The following is a 19,074-nucleotide window of genomic DNA, read 5'->3' on the forward strand; positions in this document are numbered from 1 at the left end:
TCCTTGTGAGCTGCAAAAGCCAAGAATAATCTAACTACCTCAATTCTGGCTACCGGTGCAAAGGTTTCATTGTAATCAACTCCTTCTTTCTGAGAATATCCCTTACACACTAGTATTGCTTTATTCCTAAAAACCTTACCATCTTCATTAAGTTTGTTTCTAAATACCCATTTGGTTCCAATTACATTTTTATCTTTAGGCTGGGGAACTAATATCGAGGTATTATTTTTCTCAATTTGTCCTAATTCTTGTTCCATAGCTTTAATCCAAAATTTATCTTCACATGCATCATTGATAGATGATGGTTCAATTTGAGAAATAAGACATACCTCTTCATTTGCCAATCTTCCTCTTGTCATAACTCCTTTAAATTTCTTTCCAATTATCTAATCTTCAGAATGATTCAATCTTACATACCAAGGTGTCTTATTTTTTTGTTGCTCTTCAATTACTATAGAATCTTCTGATGACACTGGGGTAACTGGATCTTCATTTTGTACTGGTGGATTCAGTGTAGGTTCATTTGTCACAATTTCTATTGCCGGTTCAGAGTCTATATACCTTGAAGTTCCTCAGAATTGTTCATCAATCTTTGCATTTGTACTCTCAACAATTTTTTGCAATCTCTTATTAAAACATCTATATGCCTTGCTCTTAGATTAATAACTAAGAAATATTCCTTCATCACTTCTAGGATCAAATTTGCCAATATACTCATCTCTTCTAATATAACATTTACTTCCAAAAATCCTGAAATACTTAAGAGTAGGAGTATTAACAAACCATAGTTCATGAGGGGTCTTACCGGTTTCACCTTTGATGTGAACTTTGTTGAATGTATAGACAACAGTGCTAACTACCTCTCTCCAATACACATGTGGTAGATTTGCTTCTAATAACATACTTCTTGCTACATCCAAGATAGTTATGATTTTCCTTTCAACAACTCCATTCTGTTGTGGTGTCTGAGGTGTTGATAATTGTCTTCTGATTCCATTCACTTCATAGAATGTATTAAAGTTCGTAGATGTCAATTCTCCTCCTTGATCTGATCTTAAACATTTGATTTTCTTACCGGTTTCATTTTCAACCATTGCTTTGAATAGTTTTAACTTTCCAAGTGCTTATGATTTCTCTATGAGAAAAGTAACCCAACACATTCTAGAATAATCATCAATAATTAGCATGAAATATCTATCACCTTGTAAGCTTCTAGTTCTAGCTGGACCACATAAATCAGTGTGAATTAAATCAAGAGCATTACTGGATTTTTCTGGAATACTTTTGAAACTAGCTCTAACTTGTTTTCCAAATTGACATTCCTTACAAATTATATTCTGAGGTTTCACAATTTTAGGTAGATCTCTAACTGCCTTAGAAGTACTGATTTTTACCATGCAATCAAAGTTTACATGACATAGTCTCTTATGCCATAACCAACTTTCATCTATATGTGCAATTAAGAATGCCTTTTCACTATTATTCAAATGAAAGATATTGCCTCTAGTCTGATTACCAGTTGCAATTTCCAAACCAGTTGTATTCATGATTTTACATTTTCCATTTTTAAATTGTAACTGAAATCCCTTTTCAACTAATTGACCAACACTTAAAAGATTATGCTTTAATCCTTCAACATAGTAGACATTGTCAATGTTATGATTACCATCAAGAGATATTGAACCCTTACCTTTGATTGAATAGGCTTTGTCATCTCCAAATCTTGCTAAACCTCCATTGTATTCTTGAAAGTTCAAGAATTTGCCTTTGTCTCCAGTCATATGATGTGAGCATCCTGAATCAATGATCCATTCATCCTTTGCTTCAACTTTACCTGCTAGGGCTTGTTCTACTAGTTGAGTAGTAGGTGCTAGTTGATCTTCTATTATAGAAACAAAAACCCATCCATTGTCTACTAGATCCTCATTAGAATCATCAGTCACACCTTCATCAACAATGTAATAAGATTTTTCTTTGTTCTTCATGAATCTGTATATCTGATATTTAGGATTAGGCTTGTATGTTCTTCTAGCTTCTTCTCTTAGTCTAGCATGTCTATCAGCGCATCTCAAAGCCATATGACCAATCTTATTTTAGTTAAAACATTTAAAGGGTGCTTTACCTTCATACTTACTTCCAATTGGACCTTTTGGCATTTTCCTTGCAAATAGTGCTTCAAGTTCTTCAAGCTCTTCATTCTCCTTTTTGGATTCTTCAAGTTCTCTTGCATAAAAGGCTCTCTAGTCTGATTTGTCAAATGATGGAGCAGATGATGTTGATTCTTTAAAGGCCAAATCAGTTTTTATAGTAGCAACAGGACCAAATTCCTTAATTTCAAAGGCTGAAAGTTTTCCAATCAATGTATCCCTAGTTACTGATGTATTAGGCATTGTTCTCAACTCATTTATAGAAATAACCTTCATTTTATATGCCGGTGGCAAAGCTCTTAAGATTTTTGAAACAATTTCATCCTCACTCAGAGTTCCTCCACAACATTTAATACCCAAAATGATTTCATTTACTCTTTCCATAAAAGCAGAAATCCTTTCATCTTCTTCCATTTTCAGATGTTCATACCTGACTCAGAAGCTTTCAAGTTTTGCAATTTTGACTATGGAAACTCCTTCATTCAGTGTTTCCAAATGATCCCAAATAGCTTTAGTAGTAGACCTATCTAATAATCCCATGATTTGTTGATCTGATAATGCACTCAAAAGTGCTTCTCTTGCTTTGCAATCATTCTCTTCATCTTTAGCTAAGGTAGTTGGAGTAGTCTGACCAGCTACAGTTTCAATATAACCATTCTTAGTAACTTCCCAGATGTCTTTACCAATGCAATTCAGATGTGTTTCCATCCTGATCTTCAATATCCCATAGTTGGTTCCATCAAGTTTAGGACTGTCCTTTCTGAAATAATTAGTAGACATTGGATCTCCTCAAGTTGTTAAACTCCTGCAAAAGAGGACTAAGCTCTGATACCAATTTTTAGGTCCTAGAGACAACTGAGAAGGGGGGGGAGGGTGAATCAGTTGTCTAATAAATTCAAACCAAAAACTAATTAACCAACTTAATGCTTAATTCTGGTAAACCATTTAAGTATGCCGGTAGATAGTGTTAACAGTAAATTGCTATATCGGTAAGGATTAATGCATGAAACATAAACATAAAGTTATCCAAAACACATAACACCAATATTTGTACATGGAAACTCTATAAGGGGAAAAACCATAGTGGGAAACCTTACCCACAATCAGATGATACTACTATAGGTAGTAAGTGTACATAAATGGGGTCTGCACATGCAGAAAGGCCAATAGCCTAGAGCTCACTACTCAATCACAAAAATGGGAGTCACACTGACTACAGTTGGATGGTTAAATCCAATAAGAGTGTACTGCACAAAATAGCATCTTCATATGCTAGATTCAGTACCGGTGTAATGTTGATATGCTTCTACAAAAACCTAACTTCACCTTCAAATGATGTCTTCATGTATACCTCTTCTTGATCTCACATATACCTTCAGTCAATTCCTTTTCATATTCCACACTTGATCTTACAAATAAGATCTTACATATATAACATATCCTAAGACCAATTTTAGTAGGTCAGCTCTACAAGATATTACAATAAAATCATTTTACATACAATATCATATATGATACAATAACTGATTGAACATGTCAGCTTAATGCATTTACAACAATAATAAATCATCTTCATAGCGTGCCATGTTGATCTAGAAAAGATAAACCTGTCGGTGTAACCCTAGATAACCTGGACCTATTTGCCGGTAAAAGCAAATATGCAAAAATGAATATACCAATGATTAATTCTTCAAAACAAAGTGTCCACATGATGTCTTTGACATTACCAAGTGTCTTCCATATCATTCCAAGTGTTGGTGAACATTATATCCTATCGGTGAACCATATACCAATAACTGTTGCAATAGTTACTTGCTTGCCAGTGAATGTTGCTAGATCTCCAAAGTGCTAGTTTTCAGTAGGTGTTGACATCAATGACAAAACCATACCAAAATACCAACAAACTTTGATCAAACATCATATTCTTCACCAAAATATTTGTCACCTTCGTAGAGATCTTTGAGGTCACTTAACCCCATACTTTGTAACTACACCTCTTGAATTGTGAGAACCCTTCTACTTAAGGCATCTGCTACCTTATTGGTGACTCCTTTCTTGTTCTTGAAGGAAAAGGTGTAGGCCTGCAAATACTCAACCCACTTGAGGTGTCTTTGGTTCAATTTCTCTCATCCATTCAAAAAACTAAGTGCATGATTGTTAGTGTAGACTATGAGCTCATTGGGTAATAGATTATATTCCCACTTCTTGAGTGCTTGCACCATGGCATACAACTCTAGATCATAGGTAGAATTTTTATTTTTTTTCTTCATTGAGCTTCTCAGAGAAGAATGCAACTGAGTGACCTTCTGGATGCAAAATAGCCCCTATAGCCAACTTGCTAGCATCACACTCCACAGTGAAGAGGTGATTCAAATCAAGGAGCCTAAGGTAAGGGAGTCTTGCTAACTTTTTTTTCAACAATGAGAACCCCTTGTCTATTGCACTAGTCCACTTAAACTAACATTTTATCCCACCTTTGATGGTGTTAAAGATAGGTGCACACACATCACTAAAACCCCTAATGAACTTCTTATAGAAAGAAGCCAAACCATGGAAAATGATTACATCTCCTACTAACTTAGGAGTAGGCCAATTCACTATTACTTCTACTTTTGATGGATCCATTTTCAAACAACCTTGTGAAAATACAAACCAAGATACACCAATTAATTTTGAAAAACATATTTATCCAAGTTTATCATCAACTTTTCTTGATGTAGCTTCTTCAAAACTTGATTCAAGTGTTTGATATGCTCCTCCACTAACTTGGTAAAAATCAGAATGTCATCAAGATAAACAATGACAAACTTACCAATGAACTCTGCAAGAACTTCATTCATGAGCCCCATGAAGGTGATAGGTACATTTGTGCGCCCAAAGGGCATCACCAACCATTCATATATCCCTTTGTTTGTCTTAAAGGTTGTCTTCCATTCATCATCAGGTCTAATCCTAATTTGATGATAACTTGATTTCAAATCCACCTTATAAAAGTAGCAAGCTCCACCTAGGTAGTCCATGAGATCCTCAATCCTTGGCATTGGGAACCGGTATCTAGTTGTGGTTTTTTTATGGCCCTTGAATTAGTGCACATCCTCCACTTTCCATCTTTCTTAGGTGCCAAAAAAGTAGGTACTATACATGGACTTAAAGTCTTCTATATCAAACATTTATCTAGTAATTCTTGCAATTGCTTTTCTATTTCCTCATTTTGTGTAGGTGTCATTTTGTAAGTAGACTTGTTTGGGAAAGTTGCACTAGGTATGAGGTCTATCTGATGGTTAACATCTCTCATAGGTAGTAAATTCTCTAATATCTCAGTGACAAATATGTCTTTGTACCAGTCGAGCAAGGTCTGCACCTCTTGAGGTATCATCCATTTGGTTTTAGCCTTTGTCTCTTCTTTGGTTTTCACTATGAGAACACATCCTTGGTTCCCTTCATTCTTCAAAAATTTAAATAATTCTTCCCCCCTAAGAAACATAACTCTTGATCCAACATGTCCTTCACCTTGATCAATCATGGGATCCATTTGAAACTTTCCACCCTCCTTGGTGATAACATAGGAATTCTTCTCCCCGTCATGTATGGCTTTGACATCAAACTGCCAAGGGCATCCCAATAGTAAGTGGAATGCATCCATGGTTAATATGTCACATAAAACCCTATCCTTGTAATCTCCAATTTCAAAATTGACCAAATTTTTCTCATCTACAAGCACATGCTGACCCTTACTCAACCAAGACACCTTATAGGGGGTGGTATGTGGCAACCTTTTCAATTTTAGTTTGTCTACAATCTCAATAGATACAATGTTCTCAGTAGACCCTAACTCCACTATAACTTTACAAATCATAGCCTAAGATATACAAGTGGTTTTGAAAAGTGTTTTCCTTTGCATGGGTTCATTGGAATGTGGTACCTTCAATGAGGTCCTTCTTAGCATCAGACTCTCTCCATCTAGGAATGGTCCTACCTTGTTGATTGGTGAGGTAACACTTTGAAAATATTCTTCTTGCACCAACTGAGTTCTCCTTTTTCCCAAGTGAGAGATTGAAGTCTTTTTAGGACATTGACTTATGGTATGCCCCACTTGATTACAATGGTATAATTTTCCAATGAAGACTGTGGCTCCTCTTCTTGAATTGCCAAATCTACGTCTATAGTTATTTCTCCTTCTATAGTTACCTCTAAATTGTCCTCCTTCCCTAATATTATCACCACAATTCTCTGATTGATTTCCTTCTTCATTCTTACTTGGGTTATAGCCTCTTTCAAAGGTTCCTCTTCCTCTTAAACCTCTACCACCTCTTCCCTTTTGGTTATGTTTACCTTTTCTTTTGATCTTATCCTCTTCTCTCAAGGCTAACTGAAATAATTTATGGACTGTGTTAGGTTCTATCATGCTAATCTCATTTTAAATGTTTTATCTAAGGCCATTTAAGTACCTTGCAACCTTCTCCACTTCTTCCTCTTGCTTCCTTTCCCTTAAGGTAAGTTTTTTTAACTTGTCTATATAGGTACTACATCCATTTCTCTCTGTTTCAAATTCTGCAACTTCTTGTGTATTTGTACCTCATAGTCTATAAGTAAGAATTGTGTTTTGATCCCGATCTTCTTCCTCCTTGTTTGTTCTCTCTCCTCTTGCATCATGTTCCACCATACTAGGGCTGATCCCTTCAATCTTTTCTTGGCCAAGTTGACCCTCTTTTCCTCTAAAACTTCTTTGTATTCAAAATGATTGTCCAAGGCTTCCATCAAATCCAATAACTCTTCTCCATTTAGGCTTCCATTGTAGATAGGTTAACCTTCTATGTTGTATTTGTTAAGTGACTTGAGGGAACCCAAGAAGATCTATTGATCTTTGGCCAACTCCTTTTTTTTTTTATCACTTCTATCACATCTGCATCTTCATCATCAATTTCATGACCCCATTCAGTGATTTTTCCCTTTCCCTTCTTGGTTTCTTGTACTGAACTTCAGTAAGCATATCTTGGGCCAACTTCCTTATAGAATTTTTGGTCATTGCCTTTGGTGGCATGTTGATGGATTTTGACTCTATCTCTAGGTCTGAGATACACTACTTTGTTCAATCAATTGACTCTGATACAAATATGATGTAAAGGGAGTTGACTGACACCTATTTGTGGCTACCTTGTCTTGGTATCTTGTCAAAGCTACACTAGAATCATCCAATGGTTCTACACCTCACACCCTCCAAGGGTTTGCAGGACTTACCCTCTCTTACCTTCCCAAGTTCCTTCGACTAGGATAAAAACTAATTATTTTGTGAGTTCCATACTCTTGCTTAGGAGACCTTGTTTGTTAACTCCCTTTTACACTCAACCTAAGAATTCAACCCCTCTACCCCAAGATCTTCATTCCCAAAATTACTCACAAAAGGATGGATTAATTTTTATGGGTTCCCATCCCTAGTCCTTCCCCAAGAGCTTTGGTATTTACCGATCCCAAGCTTCACAAGAAAAGTGCACTTTTAGGCCTAATAGGAGACCTAATTCTAGTAGCCCTATCAGCAGGGTATTTTGCAGTTATTTGCTAATATTCCTTAACAACCCTAAGAAAAATTTTCTACTGTAGACACCTTTTTGGGGGTTACATACAATATTTCAAAATTAGAGGTGGCTTCTATCATTAACATATCTAACCCTTATAGAGTTAACTATGCCTAATTTCCCCTTCTTAGGCCTAAAACATAGGGATTTGCTCAAACACGTTCACCAGTCCTATTTCCTAAGTGAATTTATGTTATTTTTAGGTATGTTCTTCCATAATAAACTCTAATCCAACTATCCTTCACCTCCATCCACTGGATTCACCTAATTAGGGCCTTTTACCTTATGCTTGCCAACTCAACATGCCTAGCCTAGGGTATGGTGGCAAATCTCTGGTTTAGCTTCCCCTCTCTCAAAAGAAAAAAAAAAATATTAAATACATTGCAACCTAACATTCCACAAGGTTTTAGAGTGAGTGTTCACCATGGAATGTTAAGTTGGAGCCACTGTGCTCTCAAGACCCTGGTTTTTATGGCTTTTGCACCCGCGTGCAACAATATGAAGGTTATTTACAAACTACAACACTTCAAGACTCCAAACCAAAATAAAAAATGAAGGTAAGACACCATTATAGCAATTCATGCCTTTTTTGGGGGATTATCAACATGTACAGGCCAGACAAACTTGCAAAGTACATATAATAACTCAAAAGACCACACCAAATGGAGAAACCAAACTTGTCTATTTGCTTCAAATCTTCAAAAACCAATTCTCATCAGTCTTTCCAAGACTTATATTGGCCTTGGATTAGTGACACATTTTCACAACAACTAACTATCCATTGGTGTACAAGATTTGGTGAAAATGTTGCAAAGTTGCTATGAGCAACTTTTGGAACTTTTGCAATTTTTTTGCATTGGGTGAGCAACTTTGGTTAACCCAAAGCTTGGTTACTTTCAAGTGACTCATATGACCTCAACAACCTCAAAATAACACCAATAAACCTACATTAACCCAAAACCAACTTATCCTAGCAACTTCTCTACTCGGCACCCTTAAGAGCTCACATGCCAACATTGGTCAAACAGAGACTCTTAGGGTACTTACAATGATTTGATTACACACTCAATAGCCTCTTGGCTTTATGAAAAATCTAAGAACATGATTCCAAAATCCTAGAAAGAAACTAAACAAAAATTTAAGTTCCCCTGCACCACCCTACAACTAGTTTGGGTGCGGCCCCCAATCAAAAGCCACTCTCCCATATGACACTTAACCAAAAATCACATGAACTCCCAAAACCAAGGTATACACATGAAAGAGTACACAGAGTTCAATCAAATATAAAACCACTTGGCCAAAATCAACCCTCCCATAAGGTTAATCAACTGACAAATCATTGACATGAAAAATGCATAACCTTGAAAATCATCATATGACCACATTTAACAAACTGGCAAAAGACTTGCTGTTTTGGATGTATATGTGAACACATTAATTAAACACGCACAACTTCACTTATCCTAAAATGACAATAACTTTCCATTTTATTAAAAATACACGTCGACCAAGGTTTTCTATTTCTCCTATAATTCAAATTACATCATATAAGTAATTTCACCATCTCATTACAAATTTAAAACCAAAATCTCATTTACATAATTATACATATATGCTATACATATAAAAATATAAATTAATATAAATATTAATTAAACTAATATTGGTTTTTTTCCAAATAAATAATCATTTTCATTTTTTTTCTAATAAAAAAATTTATTCTGAATGTTTCCAAATTTAAATATATTTTTTTCCATATAAAAAAATTAAAACTTAAAAAAAAAAAGCCTTTATTTTAAAAGAGCCCACCCCACCTTGTTTTCTCACAGCCATGTGGGGGCCCCTTTTACAAAGGGTTGGGCTACTGGGAGACCATGTCGTGGTCTTCACACAAGCACGGTTGTGTGGAGGCCATGACATGGCCTCACAGCCTGGGCTCCCCCCATGGCTTTGGGAAGCCATGACTGCCTCAACCCCTCCCCCCCTAATATAATTTTAAAAATATATATAATGAAATTCCCACTATCAAATATTGGCATTTGGATGAAGATTGCATTAATGATATGTCATGTTGTCATTGGTGTCAATTGAACTAGTAATGGTATTTATGATATTGCTAATATTGTTGTTATTATTTATATTGTCTTGTAACTGGTAGGAAGAGCTTTGTGGAAGATGTTGTAAACCGATGTGTAAGTTTGTAAGTTGAACTGGTAAACCGGTGTATAAGGTTAAACCCTTTCTATGCAATGTAACCAGTAAACCCTACTAGTTATTTTGTTAAATCCTAACTAATCAAGATTTGTTTAAATGAGTTCTAATGTTGACCGGTAAACATGGAGACACATGTGCTCATTGTATGAGGATAAGTTCGGATTGTTTTGGCATGTTTGTTTGTTTTATTGATTGTGTAGGGAATGAGCAATGTGGATTGCATCTAATGCATAGCACGTGATGAGTTACAAATTCCGATGAAGTAGTGATCATGGAGCAGTTGGAATTTTCTTGAAGAATGTGTATAGATTACTATGTAAATTAAATAGTCACACTTGAAATAATTTGTTTATAATCTCTATGAGAGAATTAGGCTTTTGTTGTCTTATCAACCTAGATGGTTTTTATTTAAGGTCAATGAAGTTATTTTGTTAACATGTTGGCAAAGTTGGCAGAAATCAGTTGAGTGTGTGGTTGCCTAAATGGTGAATGGATCTGCAGTTTGTGTAAAGGTGGATTGAAGATTAAAGGGATCTGATCAACCAAATATAGTGTTTTTCAGACAGATCAAGAAAAACTTTTTTTTTCTAACAATTATAGTAGAATTAAAATCCCCTAACTGGATAAGCTCTAACAATCTTGGTTACTTCTTAAATCCTCTAACAAGGTAGTCCATTAGCTTGGTTTATCAAATCCTCTATTGAGGTTACTCCTAACAAGGTATTTTTCTTTTTATCAAGGAATTTTGTAAATCCCTTAATTGGGTCATTCTTAACAGGAAGAGTTCTTAACATGACTTATTGTAAAAGCTTTAACAAGATTGGCTCCTAACAGGGAGAACTTTAGAAGAGTTCAGATAGCTATCTTGTGAGTCTCATCTCACCAATTTTTTTACCTATTTGGGTTTTCCACGTATAAATATTTGTGTCATATGGTGAATGATTTAGTGGTTATGATCTTATTTGTTGATTTGATTAACTACTTAGCTATTCTGATAAGGCATGATAACTAGAAGCTTTGAGAGATGGAATATGTTGATATATGATTAAGCATTTTGATGTTTACAAGATTAAATTTGTCTACTATGAAGTTGGTATAACAGTTAACCGGTTGATGTTGAGTATTATTATTAGTATTGATGTTGATAGTGAAAGTTTACTTTTTGTGTTTGAGTTTGAGTTTGGGAAGTTTATATCAGTTTTTCAGTTTATTGATTCACCCCCCTATCAATAATCTACCAGATACTTATTCTTTCATCATACCATCAATTGGTATCAGAGCATGTCAGGTCTTGTTTAACCTAAATCCTAGAAACTTGAGGAAAAGATCTTCTAGATCATGATGAAGAATGAAGGTATGAAGTTCAACAGAGAAAACTATAGGATATGGAGTGACAGAATGAATATTTATATCAAGTCTTTGAATTCAGTATTGGGATCATGTAGAAAATCAGTATGCTGCACCTACTAGAACTTTGACTGATGATCTGAAGAAAGAACAACAAGAGAATCATCAAGCATTGGAGGCTATTATAAGTTCCTTGTCTAATGCTGAATATGTAGATGTTCATGGTCTTTAAATTGCAAATGAAGTATAGAAAAAGCTTGAAGAGATTTATAGTGGTGATGAACATGTTAAGATTGCTAAAGAGGAGAGTTTAAGAGGAAAGTTTGATGACATGAGAATGTCTAAAGGTGAGAATATCGAGCAATATGGTCAAAGGATAAAAGAGATAGTTGGTAAAATAAAGAGTGCAAGAAGAAAAGTGGAAGATGCCACAGTGATCAGTAAGGTACTGAGAACCCTATTACTGGTCTATGATATCTGAGTTGCAGCTATTCAAGATCTGAAATCCATTGACAAAACTAAGGTAACTCTTGACTCTATCATTGGAAAAATTATTGCTTTTGAATTAAATGCCTATGATGGTAGTGTACAAAAATCAGAATCTACATTCAGAGATTCTATCTCTAACCCATTTGTGAGAAAAAGTGGAGATACTTGTCATGGCTATGAATCTAGATCCAGTAGAAATGCTTATGATGAAGACATCTTAGTAGAACTTGACGCATTGTTGACAAAATGACTAGCTACACGCACTGGGAAATATAGTGATAAGCTACCTTTAAAATGTTTTGCATGCAACAAGATTGGTCATATAGTAGCAAATTGTCCTAATATTGAGAATGAACACAAGAGAGACAAATTCAAGAAGTATAAGGGTAAAGGCAAGAGAGATTGTCTTATAGCAGTTGATAGTGGTATTACTGATGAAGGATCTAATGATGATGCTAGTGAAGATATTGTGTTTGTAGCTATTAAGGAAGAGATATCAGATTAGAAGGCACTAGAGTCCAGGATGGATAACTCTTATGATTGGATCATTGATAGTGGTTGTTCACATCACATGACCGATGATCAGAGAAAATTTATTTCCTTGAAGGAATTTGATGGCAGTGTTGTCAGGTTTGGTAATGAGTCACCCTGTATGGTTAAAGGTAAGAGATTTATTTTTGTTAATGGAAAGAGAAGTGATGATGATGTCTATTGGGTTGATGGTCTAAAGCACAATCTTCTGAGTGTGGCACAACTTAATGATAGAGGATACACACTAGAGTTTAGAAATGGTATGTGCAAAATCTTTGACAACAAAGGTGAATTGATTGAAACCGAGAAATAAACCAGAGGTAATCTATTTCATCTTAATCCTAAAGTTAGCAATTTTTTTATTGCAAAGATAGATGATAGCTGGCTTTGGAATAGAATATTTTGTCATATAAAATTTGATCATTGTTAAATTGAGAAATTCTAAATGAATAAGAGGTCTACCTCAGCTAGACAAATCAGTTAATGTTTTCTACAAAGAATGTCATTTAGGAAAAATGACTTCTTCAACTTTCAAGAGAAAGTCCTTCTCAATAGAGAACTTGTTAGATTTGGTTCATACAGATCTATGTGGACCAATAAGAACAAGAATCATTCAAGGTGATAGATATTTCATGATCTTCACTGATGATTGTTCAAGGATGATGTGGGTCACATTCTTGAAGGATACAAATGAAGCTTTTGGAAAATTCAAGGCATTATGAGCCTTAGCTAAGAAAGAGAGTGGCAAAAAGATAAAATGTATGAGAATAGATCAAGGTGGTGAATTTACTTCTGAGGAATTCACTAAGTATTGTGATGAGAATGGTATCAAATGGTAGCTTTCTACACCAAGGACACCATAATAGAATGGTATTGCAGAGAGGAACAACTAGTGAGCAGTTGAAGCTGCTAGGACAATGTTGATACAAGGAGGTGTATAAAAAATTATTTGGAAAGAAGTTGTAAGTACAACTATATACACAATGAACTGAGTTTTGGTGAAAAGAGGTAAGTACAAGACCCCTTATGAATATTGGTATGGAAGATCACTTGATATTAGCTATTTTAAGATATTTGGTAGCAATTTTTTTATTAGAAGAGGTGATTATATAAGAAAGTTTGAAGCTAAGAGTGATGAAGGCATATTTCTTGGCTATTATGCCAAGAGTAAGGCCTACAAATGCTTCAATAACCAGACATAGAAAATTGTTGAGAGTGTTGATATTCAAGTAGATGAATGTCTTGAAATCTCAGAAGGAACCAATTCAAAGAAAAAGGTTGAAGATCCTTGCATTTTTATTTTGCAACTGGAAACTATTAAATTGGAAACTAATAAAGAAAATTCTGATGCACTTGTTCAACTGGAACAAATAAATTCAGAAGAATATGATAATGAAGAAGCTAAACCTGAAGACAAAGATCATGTTATTCCTAGGTATGTGAGACTGAACCATAGTCCTGAGCATATTATTGGGGATAAGGATGCTAGAGTACTAACTAGAAGGAGAATAAGAGAGAACTCTTACATGATCTCCACCATTGAACCCAGAAGTGTTAAGGAGGCATTTAGTGATGATCATTGGGTTAAAGCTATGGAGGAGGAATTGGATCAGATTGAGAAGAACCACACTTGGACTCTGGTACCCTGACTGATCAACAAGAATGTTAAAGGTACTAATTGGGTGTTCAAAAATAAGTTAAATGAAGATGGTGTTGTAGTTCTCAACAAGGAAAGATTGGTTTGCAAAGGTTATACGCAAGAGGAAGGAGAAGATTATGAAGAAACTTTTGCACCAATAGAAAGATTGGAAGGTGTCGGAACTTTACTTGCATTTGCAGCCCATAAGAATTTCAAGGTATACTAGATGGATGTTAAGTCTGCATTTTTGAATGGGAAATTGGAAGAAGAGGTATACATAGAGAAGCCTGATGGTTATACTCTGAAAGATGAGAAAGACATGGTATGCAGATTGCATAAAGCTTTGTATGGATTAAAGAAGGCACTTGGAGCATGGTATGAAAGGCTTCATACACATCTAATAAAGATAGTCTTTGCAAGAACCAGTGATGATAGGAACATTTTTCTCAAGTTTGAAGGAATGAAATACTAGTCAGTGAAGTATTTGTTGATGACATTATATTTGGAGGTAATGATGTCATGAGCAACAATTTTGTAGATGAAATGAAAAATGAATTTGAAATGTCTTTAGTAAGGGAAATAAACATTTTCATAGGCTTACAGATACATAAAATGAAGAATGGTATTGTCATTACTCAATCTAAGTATGTGAAAGAGGTTTTCAAGACTTTTGGCATTAGTGACCGTAAATCAATTGGAACACCAATGGTTACTGGTTGTAAGTTGTCCAAGGAAGATGAATCTATATCTATTGATGAAAAGGAACATAGGTCAATGATTAGAAAAGTACACTATGTTGTTCATAGTATACCGGATATTGCCCATAAGGTTGGTGTAGTTGCTAGATTTCATAAGAATCCAAAGGAAGAACATCTAATAGCAACCAAGATAATTTTTAGATATCTGAAAGGTACAGTTGACTATGGATTATGGTATTTATATGGAGGAAATTTTGATTTGAAGGTGTACGCAGTTGCTGATTAGGAAAGAGATGTTGATGACCAAAAAGTACTACCAGTGGAGCATTCTTTCTAGGAGGAAGGCTAGTTTCATGGAGTTGTAAGAAATAGAGTTGTAATTCACAATCTATTGTTGAAGCTGAATATGTTGTAGCTTATATGAATTCCGTATAGGCTATTTGGATGAGGCACATTTTGGAAGGTTTTAAGATGAAGATTTTAGAACCTATAAAGATTTTATGTGATAATACAAGTGCCGTAAATATTTCTAAGAATCTTATTTTGCACGCTCGCACCAAGCACATTGAATTGAAGTATCACTTATTGAGGGAAAAATCTCAAAGTAAAGATGTTATTTTAGAGCATGTTTCTACCAAGGAGCAGCTTGTAGATATTTTTACCACACCTCTTCCTAAGACTACATCTGAGTGTCTTAGAACACAACTAGGGGTTGTACCCTTTCATGAAGTTAGTTGAGCATGATGTTGATTGCATCAGTCCCTGAATCACTTGCAAAAATTTACATGGATTGATGTAGAAGTGGATGTATTCCACAAGGGGAGCATCAAGTTACAGAATATTGTTGATGTATAATGAAAATTTAACATTACATGTTTTACTTTCAATTTGGCATTGTTGTCAAATGGGGAGATGAATTATGTGATTGAGGAGAATAATTATGTAATTGGAAAAGAGAAACCAGCGACATGTTGAAGAAAGACAAAGCATGGTGAACACTTGGTAATATAAACCATGAGTCCTATTCACTAATGCACAACAACAATGAGAGGCATTGATATTTGTATTTCCATCAATGCCAATGGGGAAGATTTTTGGTATTTGCTTGAAAATTGAATTAATGATATGTTATGTTGTCATTGATGTCAATTGAATCGGTAATGGTATTATAATATTGCTAATATTATTGTTCTTATTGATATTGTCTTGTAACCGGTAGGAAGAGATTTGTGGAAGATGTTGTAAACCTATATGTAATTTGGTAAGTTGAATTGGTAAACATGTGTATAAGGTTAAACCCTTTCTATGCAATGTAACTGGTAAACCCTACTAGTTATTTTTGTTAAACCCTAACAGATCAAGATTTATTGAAATGAGATCTAATGTTGAGTGGTAAATATGGAGACATGTGTGATCATTGTATGAGGGTAAGTTAATATTGTTTTGGTGTGTTTGTTTGTTTGTTTGATTGTCTAGGGAATGAACAAAGTGGATTGCATCTAATGCATAGTGTGTGATGAGTTACAAAGTCCGATGAAGTGATGATCAAGGAGCGGTTGGAATTTTCTTGAAGAATGTGTACAGATTGATATGTAAATCCAATAGTCACACTTAAACCGATTTGTTTGTAATCTCTATAAGAAAATTAGGTTTTTTTTATGTTACCAACCTAGGTTATTTGTATTTAAGGTTGATGAACTTGTTTTGTTAAGGTGTTGGAAAAGTTGGTAGAAATCAGTTGAGTGTGTGGTTGCCTAACTAGTGAATGGATCTCCAGTTTGTGTAAAGGAAGATTAAAGCTTAAAAGGATCTAATCAAGAAAATATAGTGTTATTCAGATAGATCAAGAAAACCTATTATTTTCTAACAATTATAGCAGAATTGAAACCCCTAACTGGGTAAGCTCTAACAAGCTTAGTTACTTCTTAAATCCTCTAGCAAGGTGGTCCATTAGCTTAGATTCTCAAATCCTCTATCGAGGTTACTCCTAACAGGGTATTTTTCTTTTCATCAAGGCATTTTGTAAATCCCTTAACTGGGTGATTCCTAATCAGATCAGTTCTTAACAAGACTTATTGTAAAAGCTTTAACAGGCTTGGCTCCTAACAATACGAACTTTAGAAGAGTTCAGATAGCTATCTTGTGAGTCTCATCTCACCATGGTTTTTACCTATTTGGGTTTTCCATGTATAAATATTTGTGTCATATGGTGAATGTTATTGTGGTTATGATTTTATTTGTTGATTTAATTGACTACTAAGTATTCTGATAAGGCATAATAAATGGAAGCATTGAGAGATGGAATATGTTGATATATTATTAAGCATTTTGATGTTTACAAGATCGAAGTTGTTTATTGTTAAGTTGGTATAATAGTTAACCAATTGATGTTGAGTATTCTAATGAGTATTGATGTTGACAATGAAATTTTACTTTATGTGTTTGAGTTTGAGTTTGGGAAGTTTGTATCAGTTTTTCAATTTACTAAATCACCCCCCTCTCAATAATCTACTAGATACTTATTATTTCATCATACCATCATCAAAACCAAATAACTCAAAAAAAATTTAGAGAAAGGAAATATTTTTTTGAGTAATGAAAATTTTAACAGGGAGGAAAACTATTCATTTTTAAAACCTCTCATATAGATTTTAACCAAAACAAATTAGATTTAAAGTTCTCGAAATTAAAACGAAGACTGTATCTTTTTTTTACCAACATTCACAAAATAAACATTTTGGCAAAACTTTGCTAGCATAACCCCTCTCAGGGCTAAATTCTACCAATTTCCACACATTCATCCATCCAATTTCCCAAATAATAAACTAATTCTACAATTTATAAACCAAAATGAGAGATTCAAAATGAAATTTTCTTTTTTATTTTCAACACATAGATACACACAGAAATCTAATTTAAGAGAATTAATTCTTTCCCACAAATGAGAAACTGAATTCGAATGAAGATACAAGGGATTCAATGTCGAATTTGAACTCTCCTTTCCTTTCTAAAAAATTCAAAAGATATTTGTAAAACATAACATGCAACACACACAGGGAATTTTTTTTTAAACCAATCAAATTCTAAAAAACAAAGGTATAAAACCAAATTCCAACCTTGAATAGCTATCTTGGATGTATTTGAAAGAAGAGCTCTACCTACAACTGGACAAATTCCTTCAACAATGATGCACAAATTTTCCTTCCAAAACTGCTTCCCTCTTACATGTGATGAATATAGGTTTTATAAATAAAAAATTAACCTAAAATTATTTTAGGTTGAAACCTTTTGACCAATGAAATCCTTTTCATAAAGTTTAAATGCAAAAAGCTTTTCTCTCCAAAATTGATTTTCTATTTTTTATTTGAAACTCCAATTTACATTTTTAAAAGCCAATGATGAAGAAAATATTTTATCTATTTATTTTTACTTTCAAATAAACTTTTGCCAATGCAAAAAACATTTAATTTATAATTTGAAAATAATCATTTAATCCAACTTGCTAAGTTAATAAATTAAACAAATCAATTTAATGACTAATCACAAAAAGAGGTACTATTTAATTTAATCTCTTTTATTTACCAATGCATAAAAGTACATTTAATCTAATTAAATACTTTAATATTTAATAATCAATTTTACCAAATGCATAATACGAAACTAAAATAACTCAAATAAACACATGACTTGCATTCCAAACAAAGGGAAATTGGCGAATGACTGATGATTCTCACTTTGAGCATGACTAGGGTAAAATGTAGGTCTTAGGACTATCTCCTTTGCTTCTATCAGATCAGTAAGGTATGCTCATACCTATGAAGCTAGGTGCACATGCTACCCCATACCTACATGGTACTAGTACCTACAATTCCCTTAATGAATGAACCACACATGCATATATATACAACCATAGTAAAAACATCGGTGAAGGAGAATCGTGATGTTCCTTGTGTCATAGAAGTGAGTGAAGGAAAATCATCTCCTCGCATCCCATACACTTACAAGCATGAAAAATGTATATAACTCATCATACATATAAAATAAATATATCAGTCCATGTCAATAATCTAATAAAATCACATTTAAACATCAATAAGAAACTACTGCATGAAAAACATAACTGCAACTCAAATTAAAGCATATCACAATATCGCATAAAATCTATGTAAAATATGATGATATAATGTATTCATTGAAAAAGTCAATTGAAGTCAATATGAGTCTAAAAATTATGATCAAGGAATGGGCACTACAGTATGCAACAACAAATAAACCTCACAAAACCAACTATTACCACAATGCATTCACAAACAAATTATAATCAACATATCAACATACACTAATACTCTTTTTAGACAATACAACACATAGATTCATAAAATCATATATAAATATTTTTCCCCAAATATTACTCTTGATTGCAAAAAATAGAATAA

Source organism: Cryptomeria japonica, chromosome 9 (genome assembly GCF_030272615.1).
Source record: "Cryptomeria japonica chromosome 9, Sugi_1.0, whole genome shotgun sequence".
In the NCBI taxonomy this organism is placed as follows: Eukaryota; Viridiplantae; Streptophyta; class Pinopsida; order Cupressales; family Cupressaceae; genus Cryptomeria; species Cryptomeria japonica.